Source organism: Oryctolagus cuniculus, chromosome 17, assembly GCF_964237555.1.
Source record: "Oryctolagus cuniculus chromosome 17, mOryCun1.1, whole genome shotgun sequence".
In the NCBI taxonomy this organism is placed as follows: Eukaryota; Metazoa; Chordata; class Mammalia; order Lagomorpha; family Leporidae; genus Oryctolagus; species Oryctolagus cuniculus.
In genome coordinates, this window is record NC_091448.1 from 3521273 (window position 1) to 3533918 (window position 12646).

Here is a 12646-nt window from a genome sequence, read left to right on the forward strand (position 1 = left end):
CACCACCACCACCACCATCACCACCACCACCACCACCATCACCATCACCATCACCAACATCACCACTACCACCACCACCATCACCACCATCACCACCACCACCACCACCACCACCATCACCACCATCACCACCATCACCACCACCACCCCCGTGGAGAGCTTGTCGTGTGTGTGGCACTGCTGGCCCTGTGGCACACATCATCTCATTGTATTTACCTTTCGTGGCAGCCCTGGAAAGTGGCCACTAAAATGACCCCATTTTGCAGACGAGTAAACAGAGGACCAGCGAGATCTGGGTCTGACCTCCAGCTGTTAGGTAGGAAGTCAGATATGAGCTATGCGTGTGTAACAGGCCTAAAGAGAAGACGTCTACGCCCAGCATCTGCATCTGCATCTCAGAGTCATCCCGATAATGTTTCAGGGGCAGCCCCGTGTCCGCATCCTGCCCTGCCCCCTTCTACCCGATAACCTGCCAGGAGGGGGTCCCCGCCCCTTCTGCCTGACAAATCTTCCACAATCTCCCAGGTGCAGCCCAGTATCTGCATTTCTTTCTTTCTTTTTCTTTTTCTTTTTTTTTTTTTTTTGACAGGCAGAGTGGACAGTGAGAGAGAGAGAGAGAGAGAGACAGAGAGAAAGGTCTTCCTTTGCTGTTGGTTCACCCTCCAATGGTCACCGCCGCCGGCGCACCCCACTGCTCCAAAGCCAGGAGCCAGGTGCTTCTCCTGGTCTCCCATGGGGTGCAGGGCCCAAGCACTTGGGCCATCCTCCACTGTACTCCCTGGCCACGGCAGAGAGCTGGCCTGCAAGAGAGGCAACCATGACAGAATCCGGCGCCCCGACCGGGACTAGAACCCGGTGTGCCGGCGCCACAGGCGGAGGATTAGCCTAGTGAGCCGCGGCGCCAGCCAGTATCTGCTCCAGATCCCCATTCTCCAGGGGGCCCTGCTCACCCTTCCTCTGAACCCAGGATGGCGCCAGCTGGGCTTCCTCATGTCTGATACCTTCAGGGGAAAACTCAGATAGGAGCTTCTTAGTATTTACAGCCATAAAATCCTTTGTCTCAGGAGATGTGTGAAGACAGAGACCCATCTCCTTAACCCCCCCCCCCAACCGAACTGTGCGCTCAGCCCTCTGCCTCTCTGCTGAGCCGCCCGCCTGTCTGCCCAGGTGTGATCTCTCCACTCAACCATGTAACCTTGCTCCCCCCACCCCAAGCCTTGCAACTGGGCACTCTCTCCGAGGTCCTGTCTGGAGAGGTGCCCATCCGTCCTTACAGATGTCCCTTCCCTAATAAACTTTGCTACTTTTACTTCCCACTACTCTGTCTCACGCCTGAATTCTTTCTTGCGCGAAGACAAGAACCCTGCCATTCTCCGGTAACGCAACGTGAGCGTTGCTGCGAAGGGGAGGAATCCGAGGTTCCCTGAGCCCCACGTGGCCAGTCCTAAGCATGGCTAGGCAGAGCTAAGCTCGGGGTGGCACAGCAGCGCAGCCAGGGAGAGGCACGCTGGGCCTTGCTTCTGGCCCCCCATCCCTGTTTTCTTTTCTTTTTTTTAAAAAAGTTTTATTTATTTTTATTTGAAAGTCAGAGTTACAGAGAGAGAGGAGAGGCAGAGAGAGAGAGAGAGGTCGGTCTTCCATCCAGTGGTTCACTCCCCAAATGGCTACAATGACTGGAGCTACACCCATCTGAAGCCAGAAGCCAGGACCTTCTTCCAGGTCTCCCAAGCAGGTGCAGGGGTCCAAGGACTTGGGCCATCTTCTGCTGCTTTCCCAGGCCATAGCAGAGAGCTGGATCAGAAGAGGAGCAGCCGGGACTCAAACCAGCGTCCATATGGGATGCTGGCGCTTCAGGCCAAGGCGTTACCCTGCTGAGCCACAGCACCAGCCCTCCCTCGTTTTCTTGCTTTGTTGAGAGGTGGGGGGGTGGGGGGGGTCCCATCGCTGATCACTCTCCACAACGCCCGCATGGTGGTGGCTACCCCAGGCCGAGGCCAGAGCTCAGAACTTCACCCAGGTCTCCGCGTGGGTGTGTGCTGGCAGGCAGCTGGAGTCAGGAACCAGAGCCGGTGCGGAACCTGGGATGGGGGGGGCGGCGTAACCGTCAGGCCAAATCGCCACACCCATTTTACATTTTTGAAGTAGGCTCTTTGAACAGGGCAGGGGTTTCTTCAGAGCTGGGTCTGCTCACGGCATAGGTGGGGGGTCGGATGTGGGGGCAGAGTCCTCAGTTCCAGGGCCCACCTGCCCTGGCTGGGCTGAGCCGGGCTCTGGTCTCGCCTTCACGGTCATCACCATGGTCACCTTGGGGTAAGCTTGGGCCAGGCCACAGGCTGGCTCCCCGCCAGTGCACGGAGGTGAGGGTGGCTGCCCCGCCAGCGAGCCGAAGCTGTGCCCATGGCATTGCACACTTCTGCCTGTGTCAGCTGCGGGGGGCTGCGGGGACGCATTCGCCAACAACAGAGGGCGCCCCTCTCAGCGCTGGAGGCCCCCAGAGGAACCTTCCTGGCAGCTTCCGGCTTCTGCTGGCTGCCATGCTCCTGTGTGGTGACCTCGCCTCGGCTTTGAGGTCGCCCCTCTTCTGTCTGCGAGGCTCCCTCGGCCTCTTTCCTACGCAGACGCCTGGGACTGCCCTTAGAGCCAGTCCGGTGACCTCAGCCGGACAAGGTCACCTCCACAGCCTCAATGTCAGGGCCAGAGTTGGGGAGCAGCCTTACAGGTGCCTATTCAAGTCCCGGCTGCTCCACTTCCAACAGCTCCCTGCTGTGGCCTGGGAAAGCAGTGGAAGATGCCCAAGTGCTTGGGCCCCTGCACCTGCGTGGGAGACCCGGAGGAAGCTCCTGGCTCCTGGCTTCAGATCGGCGCAGCTCCAGCCATTGCAGCCATTTGGGGAGTGAACCATTGGATAGAAGACCTCTCTCTCTGCCTCTGCCTCTCTGTAACTCTGCCTTTCAAATAAATAAATCAATGTTAAAAACAGCTAAACAAAAACAAACCAGGAATGAGACCTGAGCCGCCGCTACCACCATCCTCATCTGTGGCCTCACCACCAGTCAGGACACCGTGCTGGCCAGGAGGCTCCGGGTGTGGAAGGCGGAAGCCTCCCTTCCTTCCTTCCTTCCTTCCTTCCTTCCTTCCTTCCTTCCTTCCTTCCTTCCTTCCTTTCTTTCTTTCTTTCTTTCTTTTTTTTTATTTTTTGACAGGCAGAGTGGACAGTGAGAGAGAGAGACAGAGAGAAAGGTCTTCCTTTGCCGTTGGTTCACCCTCCAATGGCCGCCGTGGCCGGCGCACCGCGCTGATCCGAAGGCAGGAGCCAGGTGCTTCTCCTGGCCTCCCATGGGGTGCAGGGCCCAAGCACTTGGGCCATCCTCCACTGCACTCGCTGGCCACAGCAGAGGGCTGGCCTGGAAGCCTCCCTTTCTGAGCCTGCTCGGACGCTGGCCCCTCGGACGCCTGCTCTCTGTGTCTGTGCCCGGTTTCCCCCTGTACTCGCTGACTACGCATTTCATACTGTTGTGCACAGAGAGGAAGGAGAGACGCGCGCGAAGGGACAAAATGGAAGAAGACAGGAGAACGCTCGGCAAATCGAAAAGCTTGATGCAAATGAGGCGTGAAAGAACGCCCCTCCCCCGGGATTTGGCCACCTGCTTGCTCCTGGGCCTGGGCCCCGGGGGACGAACTTGGCATCCGTCATCCTTCAGCTCCCTTTGCTTTTCAGAGGAGAGGCAGGCATTTTCCCGGGGCTGGAATCAGGCAGAGGGGTTGCTCCGAATGTCCTCGGCTTATGTCAGCCTGCCCCACCCTCCCCAGTGCTGGGTCCCTGTGGGGCTGGAGGGCAGCCCCGAAGCCCAGCCCCCTATGGCACAGGCACCAGACTCCAGAGCCCGCCCACTCTCCCTTCAAGCCAGACCCCCGCAGCGGACCACCCTGGAGGGCGGGGGGCTGTACCCACAAGCCTCCCACTCAAAATTCACTTCTGTTACTCGACCGTGCCCGGGCAGGAGCGGCCACCAGGGGCCTGTGACGTGGCCCCTGCATCCCGCGCCATCCACACCAGGGTCCAGTGGGAAAAGATGAGTGGGGGCTGGAGAGACGTGGGGCCGGCGGCGTGGAGCCCTGGCTTCTTCCCGCTCCCCTTCCTGGCACCCACCTCCTAGGGCCCCACCGCGTGGCCTCCACCCCCTTGTGCGTCCACGCTGCCCCCTGCTTCTCACCCAGGCCCCACTGCGTCCCACAAGGGTTCTGTGTCGCCGCCCCGGGGGCTCTTCTCTTTGATGTCTGAGTGAGGCCTTGAGAGAGGCAGAGTCACTCACCTGTGAGCCCAGGCCTCGCACAGCCTGTTCCACCTTAGCCCTCCCCGCCCCACCCCTACCTGCACCACACCCATCCCCTGCCAGGTGCGACCTGGGTAGATCTCAGACGTCACCACCCTGGCTCCCAGACAGAGCACCGACACCACTCCCCTCTCCCACCCTTCTCCTCCCCACCCGCATCTGGGCGACAGCCACCCCGACACCCCTGCCCCTGGCCGGGACCCCCATGACTTTCCCTCTCGCCTCCAGCTCCACCCTCCACCCCCCCAACAATCTCCGCTCATTTCCTTGAATCCAAGACCGGTAGCTGCTCACAGGTGCTAGGGAATGGGCTGTGTGTATCATTTCTTTTTCTTTTCTTTCTTTCTTTTCTTTTCTTTTTCTTTCTTTCTTTCTTTCTTTCTTTCTTTCTTTTTTTTTTTTTTTTTTTGACAGGCAGAGTGGACAGTGAGAGAGAGAGAGACAGAGATAAAGGTCTTCCTTTGCTGTTGGTTCACCCTCTAATGGCCGCCACGGCCAGCGTGCTGCAGCCGGCACACCGCGCTGATCCGAAGGCAGGAGCCAGGTGCTTCTCCTGGTCTCCCATGGGGTGCTGGGCCCAAGCACTTGGGCCATCCTCCACTGCACTCCCTGGCCACAGCAGAGAGCTGGCCTGGAAGAGGGGCAACCGGGACAGAATCCGGCTTCCCGACCGGGACTAGAACCCGGTGTGCCGGCACCGCAGGCGGAGGATTAGCCTAGTGAGCCGTGGCACGGCCTGTATCACTTAAGGAAACAGTGCCAGAAAGTGCAGACCAGGCTGTGGGATGGTGAACAGCGTGTCATTATCAAACCTGGACCCATTTTAATCCTTTTAGGTTTTTTTCCTAGTATTTTACCTTTAAAATGCTTGAATGGATATGTACAACAGGCTCTGGGGTGGCTGTTGTGGTGCAGTGGGCTAAGCTGGTGCTCGGGTGCCCGCGCTCCCGACCAGAGTGCCGGCTGCGACCCCCAGCTGCCCTGCTTCGGATCCAGCTTCCTGCTGAGGCACCCGGGAGGCAGCAACAGCTCAAGTACTAGGGGACCCAGATGTCGCTCCTGGCTCCTGCAGGTGTCTGTGGAGTGAACCAGCAGGCACGCCTCTCTCTCTCTCTCTCTCTCTCTCTCTCTCCCTTTCAAATGTTAAAAAAAAAAATAAGTTCTTCCTCTCAACTAGCCAATTTGCTCCTTCACAGAGGGGCATTGTCCTGCTTGTGGCCAGGTGCACCTGCCGTGCAGGTGTGTTCAGGGTGGCGTTTGCTGGGCTAAGCGGGAATAAGAAGGCAGAACTTCCAGACCGGGGACTGGCGGTGGGGCGAGCCAGGGCTGGTCGCAGCGTTAGGAGCTTGAGGGAGTAGCCAGGCGGGGAGAGGGGCACGATTTGGGGGAGATGGCAGCAGAGAGAGGCAGGCCAGTCCTCGCTGGCTTGGCGGGGAGGTGAAAGCAGAGAGGACACAGGCGCGGAAGGGAAACACGAGGAGCGGGGCTTGCGGGGGCTCCCAGCTGAACAGCGCCTGCTTCCCCCTGCTGCCGAGGGCTGGGCTCACTCAGAGCCACCCATGTGTGCCCCGGTGAGTAGGCACACACGTGCACACGCATGTATCTGTGCACACAGGTGCATGCACATAATGTAGCACCTGCATGCACGCCCACGTAAGTGTGCACATGGGCACACGCACATAATTACACATGTACACACAATGCGGCACACACATGCATGCACACAGCTTGGAGGAGGTCCACGGATGAGTGGCGGGTGCCTTCCTCTCCTAGCTGGCACCTCCGACATTTTCTCTTACTCTCAGGACCTGGACTGCCAGTTGCGAGGGAGCAAGTGTCCCCCAGAAGCAAGACCCCGCTCTCAGAACGGGCCTGCGTGGCACCCTCACTGTAGACTCATCCGTGGCGTCTTGCGCCCTGGGGGGGATTGCGGTCTAAGAGCCCCCTGCACCGTCGTGGGGACAAAGTCTCGTGCAGCTGGGCTGAACTCGCTCCAGAGGGTTCCGGTTGCGCAGACAGGGCAGGGGGCCGGCGGGGAGGGGCAGGACCGGGTGTCTGTCTTGCACACCAAGGAGGGAGTCAGCGTTTCTGGAAGGTGCCTGGTTTTGGCCAAAGGTGAGTGAGCTTTGCCAGGACCTTCTTCCCCACTCTCCCGCTGACTTGGTGGGGTCCCCCCCACTCTTTTCCACACACATCACCTTCCTCTCCTGCACTGTTCAGGTTTAAACCTCTGTGCCCGGCTCCCAGTGTAGAAAGTGCTGTTTGTGTCCAGGGCGCCTTCAAAAGGCAGCTAGCGGCTCCCTGGCTGTCGTCCTCTGCTTGTTTCCCTGGCAACGGGAGGATGGAAAATGTCAGTTACAGCGGATCTGGGAGAGCCGGAGGGAGGGGCGGGGGGTGCGGGGAGCTGGAGGGGCTGGAGGGGCTCACCCTGTGCCCACCCCGTGCCTGCGAGCTGCCAAGGAGGGAGGCTGGCTTCTCGGATGAGAGGGGGCCCCGCCAGAGCAGGGGCTGTGGGAGCTGGGCCGGGGTGGGGCCCCCGATGACTGCGTTGCTTTTGGGTCGCTCGGGAGCCCCAACAACGTGTTCTACAAACCCCTCCAGCTGAGAGTCGAAGCTCAGGGCCTGGGCTGCAGGTGGGGAGGTTCACGGAGAAAGGGACCCCAATCCCGGCCGTGCAGGGCCGCTGAGCCCACGCCACGACCCGGCATATCGATCCCTGCCCGCTTCTGTGCTCAATCGATGCCTCTGCGGAAAGAGGAATTGTGCCGTAGAACGGCTGGGGAAGTGGCTCGGCGCGGGCACGGGCGCCCGCGAAAGGACAGCGGGACCGGAAACAAAAGGGGGAGGCCGCGCTGGCCGCTCGGACGCTGCTGGGGGTGCCTGTCAGTGCAGGTGCCCCGAGAGTAGGGCGTGCGTGTGTGCGCGTGTGTGAGCGTGTGAGAATGTGTGTGCACTCCCGATGCTCCACCTCCCAAGCCCTCAGCAGACTCCGCCCCCTGTACCCAAGATGCTGCTGTCCAGCTGCCTGCAGCGAGCCCCACGTGTGCCTGGGAGCTGTCCGGTGGTGCTTACCAAGAAAAAGATGGACAGCCCCGCGCGTGCACACGTGCATGAGCGCGTGTGTGTGTGCATGTGTGTGCATGCATGCACGTGTGGCCCAAAATGAGCTGGAGCCAGGGCTGCGTTCTCTTCACCCTGCAGGCTCCCGTTTATCCCATGAGGCCTTGGGAGGAGGAGGAGAGCCAGACAGGGCTGTCCCAGGTCATCCCGAGGGAGACGTCCCTGGGGCAGCCGAGGGTGGTCCTGCTTCAGGGAGCTTCTACCCCCAGGCTCCCCTGGGTCTGGGATGCGACTGCCAGTGTTCTGGTTATAGGTGGGGGGTGTGTGAACGGGGGCTTGGGGAGGGTGGGCTGAAGGGGCACAGCCCCCTGGTTTAAGGAGCGTGGTGGCTCCTCCGGCCCAGGATGGGTACCGGTTTCGGGCTTCCCTTATCTCTTGGTTTCCAGGGTAACCTCCAGAGTACAGGATCACTTTAATCCCCATTGCCTCACAGGGGAACGTAAGACACAAAACACAGCAATGGCCTCGTGTCGAGCCTGCTCCGGCTCCCAGGCTGCTGGGCTGCGGTCTTTGCTGTAGGGGTTAAGCTTTCGGCAGCAGCTGGAGAAAAACACAGAAATAAATTCTTTTCCCGGCCTGGGAAAGTCTCTCAGGGTTTTCGCCTCTGAGTCCTGCCCTCTGTCTCCCATCCGTGCCCTGGGCCCAGGGGACTCACCAGGGCCCGCAGCAGTGGGTGTCGCCTGGCCAGGGGCTGCCGGCAGCCTGGAGCAGAGGTGACATGGAGGTTCCGGCGGCTGCAGGCGACTGTCCAGCCTGCTGGCCCCACGTGCTCACTCGGGGACCACACGGGCCAGGGGGCACCGCTTGGACGATAAGTTCCACCTTGACTGGCACTTGAGAGCCGCGCCCTGGCCAGTCGTGTGCACTGGGGGGCGGGAACGAGAAAGGCTGTGGTCACCTGGCAAACACGGGGCTCTGGCAAGCGAGGGGGTCATCTTTACTCCCACCCCTGCTGCGGTTTGCAACTGTAGCAAGAGTTAACTCTCCGTCAGCCAGGCGCTCCCCCGAGAGGGGGTTTATTCCCGCAGCTGTCATGCTGATTAAGGCTGGTGTGGGTCTCCCCGGGCAGGCGTTGTGCTGCTCCAGGAAGCGTTACAGGCAGTCACTGTGTGTGTTCTCAATACCGCCTTCCCCTTCTTCTGGCGGTGGTGCTGCCATTTTTATTTCTTTACTGTGATAAAATACCCAGGACATAAAACATACAGTTTCAGCCACTTCGGAGCGAGGCTTCATTAGCGACCGTCGCCCCTCCGTGGTTCCAGAACGCTGCCATCAGCCTGGAAGGAGCCCTCGGCCCCGGGGCAGCTCCTGCCCCTCGTCCCCTCCCCCGCCCCTGGGGCGCAGCCAGAGCCACTCGCAGAGCTCACACCAGGGGGTCTCAGTGGGCAGCTCGCGTGGAGCGCCAGCTCCCAGGAGGCAGCCTAACCGGCTGTGTCACAACCCCGGCCCCAGAACTCTGTTCTTTGCACGGCTGCTGGAGTCTCGCTGTGTGGCTGTGTCACACCGCACGGCTCCACTCTGCAGGGGCGGGCCGTGTGCACCGTCGGGCTGTGGATAACCTCACCTCCGACGCCGCTCAGTCTCCCAAACATCTCTTCCAGCTCTGCCACGTTTCCAGTGCTGCTGTCAACATCCGAGTTCCGGTCCCAAACTTTGTGTGGTGGTTTAATCTTCCGTCATACCCTGGAGGCCAGGGGGTCTACGGAGGGTCCGACCCTGACCTGCTGGCCTCGGAGCACGCCTCCGCCGTGGCACCCTCTTGCCCACTGGAGAAAGACCACATCCCGGGAGGGGCATTCAATGCTCCTCCCGGCTGCCCCGCCCGTCTCCTGCGCCTGCGCCTGCCTGCATAGTGCGCTGGTTGCTGCTGGGGCCTGGCTCCACCTTCTCTATGTGCACTTCCAAATCCTCAGGTCGGGCTCGATCCCTCAGGCCTGGAGTGGGCCCTGGGTGCACCTGTGACCCCTCAGCTCCTGGGGGAGAGGCTGCTGTTTGGGGGCGGGTCATCTGCCAGGCGAATGAACCCAGGAGGGGTCAGCAGCCTGCCGCTGGTTCCCTCGCCCTCCGCGTTCGCTCTCCAATGCCCTCACCCCTGCACTGCTTCTGCTGGGAATTGGGTTACACTTGCACGTGGCCTGGGAGCCACCGAGAATGTGTCCATGAGTTCCTGGGCTCCGCAGTCACAGTCCCATGGGGCTGGCGGCTTCCTAACTTGGGCAGGGCAGGCGCCAGCAGGCAGGAAGTGAGTATCCCCATCACCGCTTGCCGCCCCTGCAGTCAGCCTCGCTGCCCCCGGTGACACCCAGGGCTGCAGCCAGGAGTGAGCCGGGCAGCTAAAGCAATGGCCTCCACAGAGGCTCAGCAAAGCCATTTCTGGGGCTGGGGTGGTGGTGCAGGGGGTTAAGCCTCTGCCTGCCACACCGGCATCCGCATACCAGAGTCCCTGTTCGAGTCCCGGCTGCTCGGCTGCTGATCCAGCTCCCTGCTAACGCACCTGGGAAAGCAGCGAAAGACGGCCCATGTGCATGGGCCCCTGCACCCACGTGGGAGATCCGGATGGAGCTCTGGTCTCCTGGCTTCAGCCTGGCCCAGGTCTAGCCAAGGAGGGGAACAGCGGGTGGAAGTTATCCCTCCCCCGTCTCCCCCTCTTTTTCTGTAACTCTGCCTTTCAAATAAATAAAATAAATCTTAAGAAGAAATGAAGATATTCTGGCCTCCGGGGACACAGAGACACCTGCCGAGCGTGTGGAGAAGGCGGGCTGTCTCCCCGAGTCCTCCCAGGAGGCCTTGGGGCTGCGCTCCGAGGGAGTGAAAGTACACACACAGCCGCCAGCAGCCGCCAGCAGCCGCCCACCACCCACCACGGGCTCCAGGATTTCCCAGGCAGCGCCAACCGGCAGTCACCATGATCAACGGCTGGGCACCCTGGGGTGGAAACCATTTTGAAAATGGCATCTTCAGGGCCGGCGCTGCAGTGCCAACATCCCATATGGGCACCAGTTCCAGTCCCGGCTGATCCACTTCCGATCCAGCTCCCTGCTGTGGCCTGGGAAAGCAGTGGAAGATGCTCCCATGTGGGAGACCTGGAGGAAGCTCCTGGCTCCTGGCTTCAGATCAGCTCAGTTCCCGCCGTTGTGGCCATCTGGGCAGTGAACCAGCGGATGGAAGACCTCTCTCTCTCTCTCTCTCTCTCTCTCTCTCTCTGCCTCTGTAACTCTGCCTTTCAAATAAATAAATAAATAAATCTCAAAAGAAAGAAAGAAGGCGGCATCTGTGTCAGACAGCGCTGCTCCCGCCGGGAAGGTGGCGCATGGGGCGAGCGTGGCCCGCGTTTCCTGGGCACACACGCCTACCCCAGGACCTTTGCCTGAAAGGGGTGAGTAGGGGAGGCGTGGGCACCTGCAGGTAACGTGGTCCCCGGTGGGGCCGGGGGCAGGGCGCAGCCCCCAGCTCCTGCAGAGCTGCTGAGACGAGAGACCCGGCTCTGATGTGCTCTGGCAGGCTCTGGGGGGCCTCCCCGATAAGGCTGGGGTCCAGAGGAAAGGAGGGTTTTTGTCCCAAGCCTCAGCTGTCCAGGCCCGTGCTCGGCCCCCTGATAGGAGTGGCTCCAAGGGAATGGGGAAGGGGCTCTGTGCTGGCAAGCAGGGGTCCGAGGAGATAGCCTTGGGGAGCCTCGAGGGCTGACAAGCTGTCATTCTGCTCCCGTCCCTGAGAAGTCGATGAGCCTGGCACAGGCCTCAGCGTCCGTGCACACCCAGCGTCAACTTTGATGGAACCTTCTAGAAGACAGGACCCTGTTCCGCTCTTTGCATCTTCCTCGCTTGGCACAGGCACGCAGAACGCCGCAGTGAAGCTGTCACGGAGCACACTCAACGAGACCTGAGGGCAGGGCCTGCCTTGGCCCCCGGTGCACCTGCAGCAGACCTGGCCCGGTGGCCCTGCTGCCATCTGTGAGTGGACGGGTGGCTGGGTGAGCGATTTCATGGGTGAGGGGTGTGGAAACAGGCACACGTGTGTAGATGTGTGTCAGAGTGCGGGCGGGCTGGGGAGGGGGCACAGCGCGCGTGGCGCAAGGGCGAGCTTCCCTCCTCGTGGCCCTCTGGTTTCTCGGGTGAAGTGGCCCTGGCATCTTGGAATCTCCAGCCTGCAGTAACCGCTCTTGCTAATTGCCAGGAAGCCTCCAACAAGAGGGGCTCTTTCCTCTTCCTTGCAGGATTTTGTTATGCTAATTAGATGTGTGTAAGCTGTTGCTCTTGAACCTGGAGACTTAGGAAAACATTTGCATTAATACCTGGGCAGCTGCCAAGGAAGCTCCTTCTTACTCTAATGCACTTCTGATCACTGAAGATGGCCCTGTCTGGGTACGTGTGCGCCTCGCACGCTGCTGGCTCCAGGTGTGTGTGTGCCCTTGCACACTGTGGCAGTGGCTGTCCTGGGGCCGTGAGGCTGTCGTGTTCGGTGGGATGGCCTTCTTCCTCCCTCATCCTCCTCTGGACAGCTGGGAGCCGTGTGATGCAGACAGGAGAGCGAATGAGCACTTAGCCCCCGTCTTCTTGTGACAAGGCTGTCCCTACGTCTACACGCCAACTACCCCATTTCCAGACTGGAAACTGAAGGGGGAGCCATGCCCATCTGCAGCCCCCAGGGAGGGACCCCGCCACCTGGCCTGGCCCTTGCCCCATCCCCTTTCAAAACCACCAGTGCTTCCGTGACTTCGTGGCTGCCTGGAGCCCAGAGCTCCCCTCACAAGGGGGAGAAGGCACACCTTATGTGGGGAGCAACCCGGACTAGACTAAGTTACTGGAATTAAGACTTATTTTATGCATCTGCTCTCCCACAATATGGCGCTGGGAGAGGAGGAAACAGTTTCTACCCAGCTGCCTCCAGTTCAACCAATAAACAGCAGGACCTGCTCCTGATTGGAGGAGAGCAGCGTACTCGGCGTGTGGGTAGCAGAGTTGGGACTGGTGGAAGAGGACTATAAAGGAGGAGAGAGACAACATGCACCAGGAACATCTATCTGAAGGAACACCTGTGCAGCCCCCGAGAGAGCCGGCCGGCGGTGTGCCGCTCCCCCGCGGAAGTGGGGAAAGTGGCAGGGGGAACCACCCCTCCACGGAGGTGAAGGGACAGTAGCCAACCCGGGAAGAACCAGCAGCAAACCCGGGGAGGGCCGAGCAGACGAAAGAACA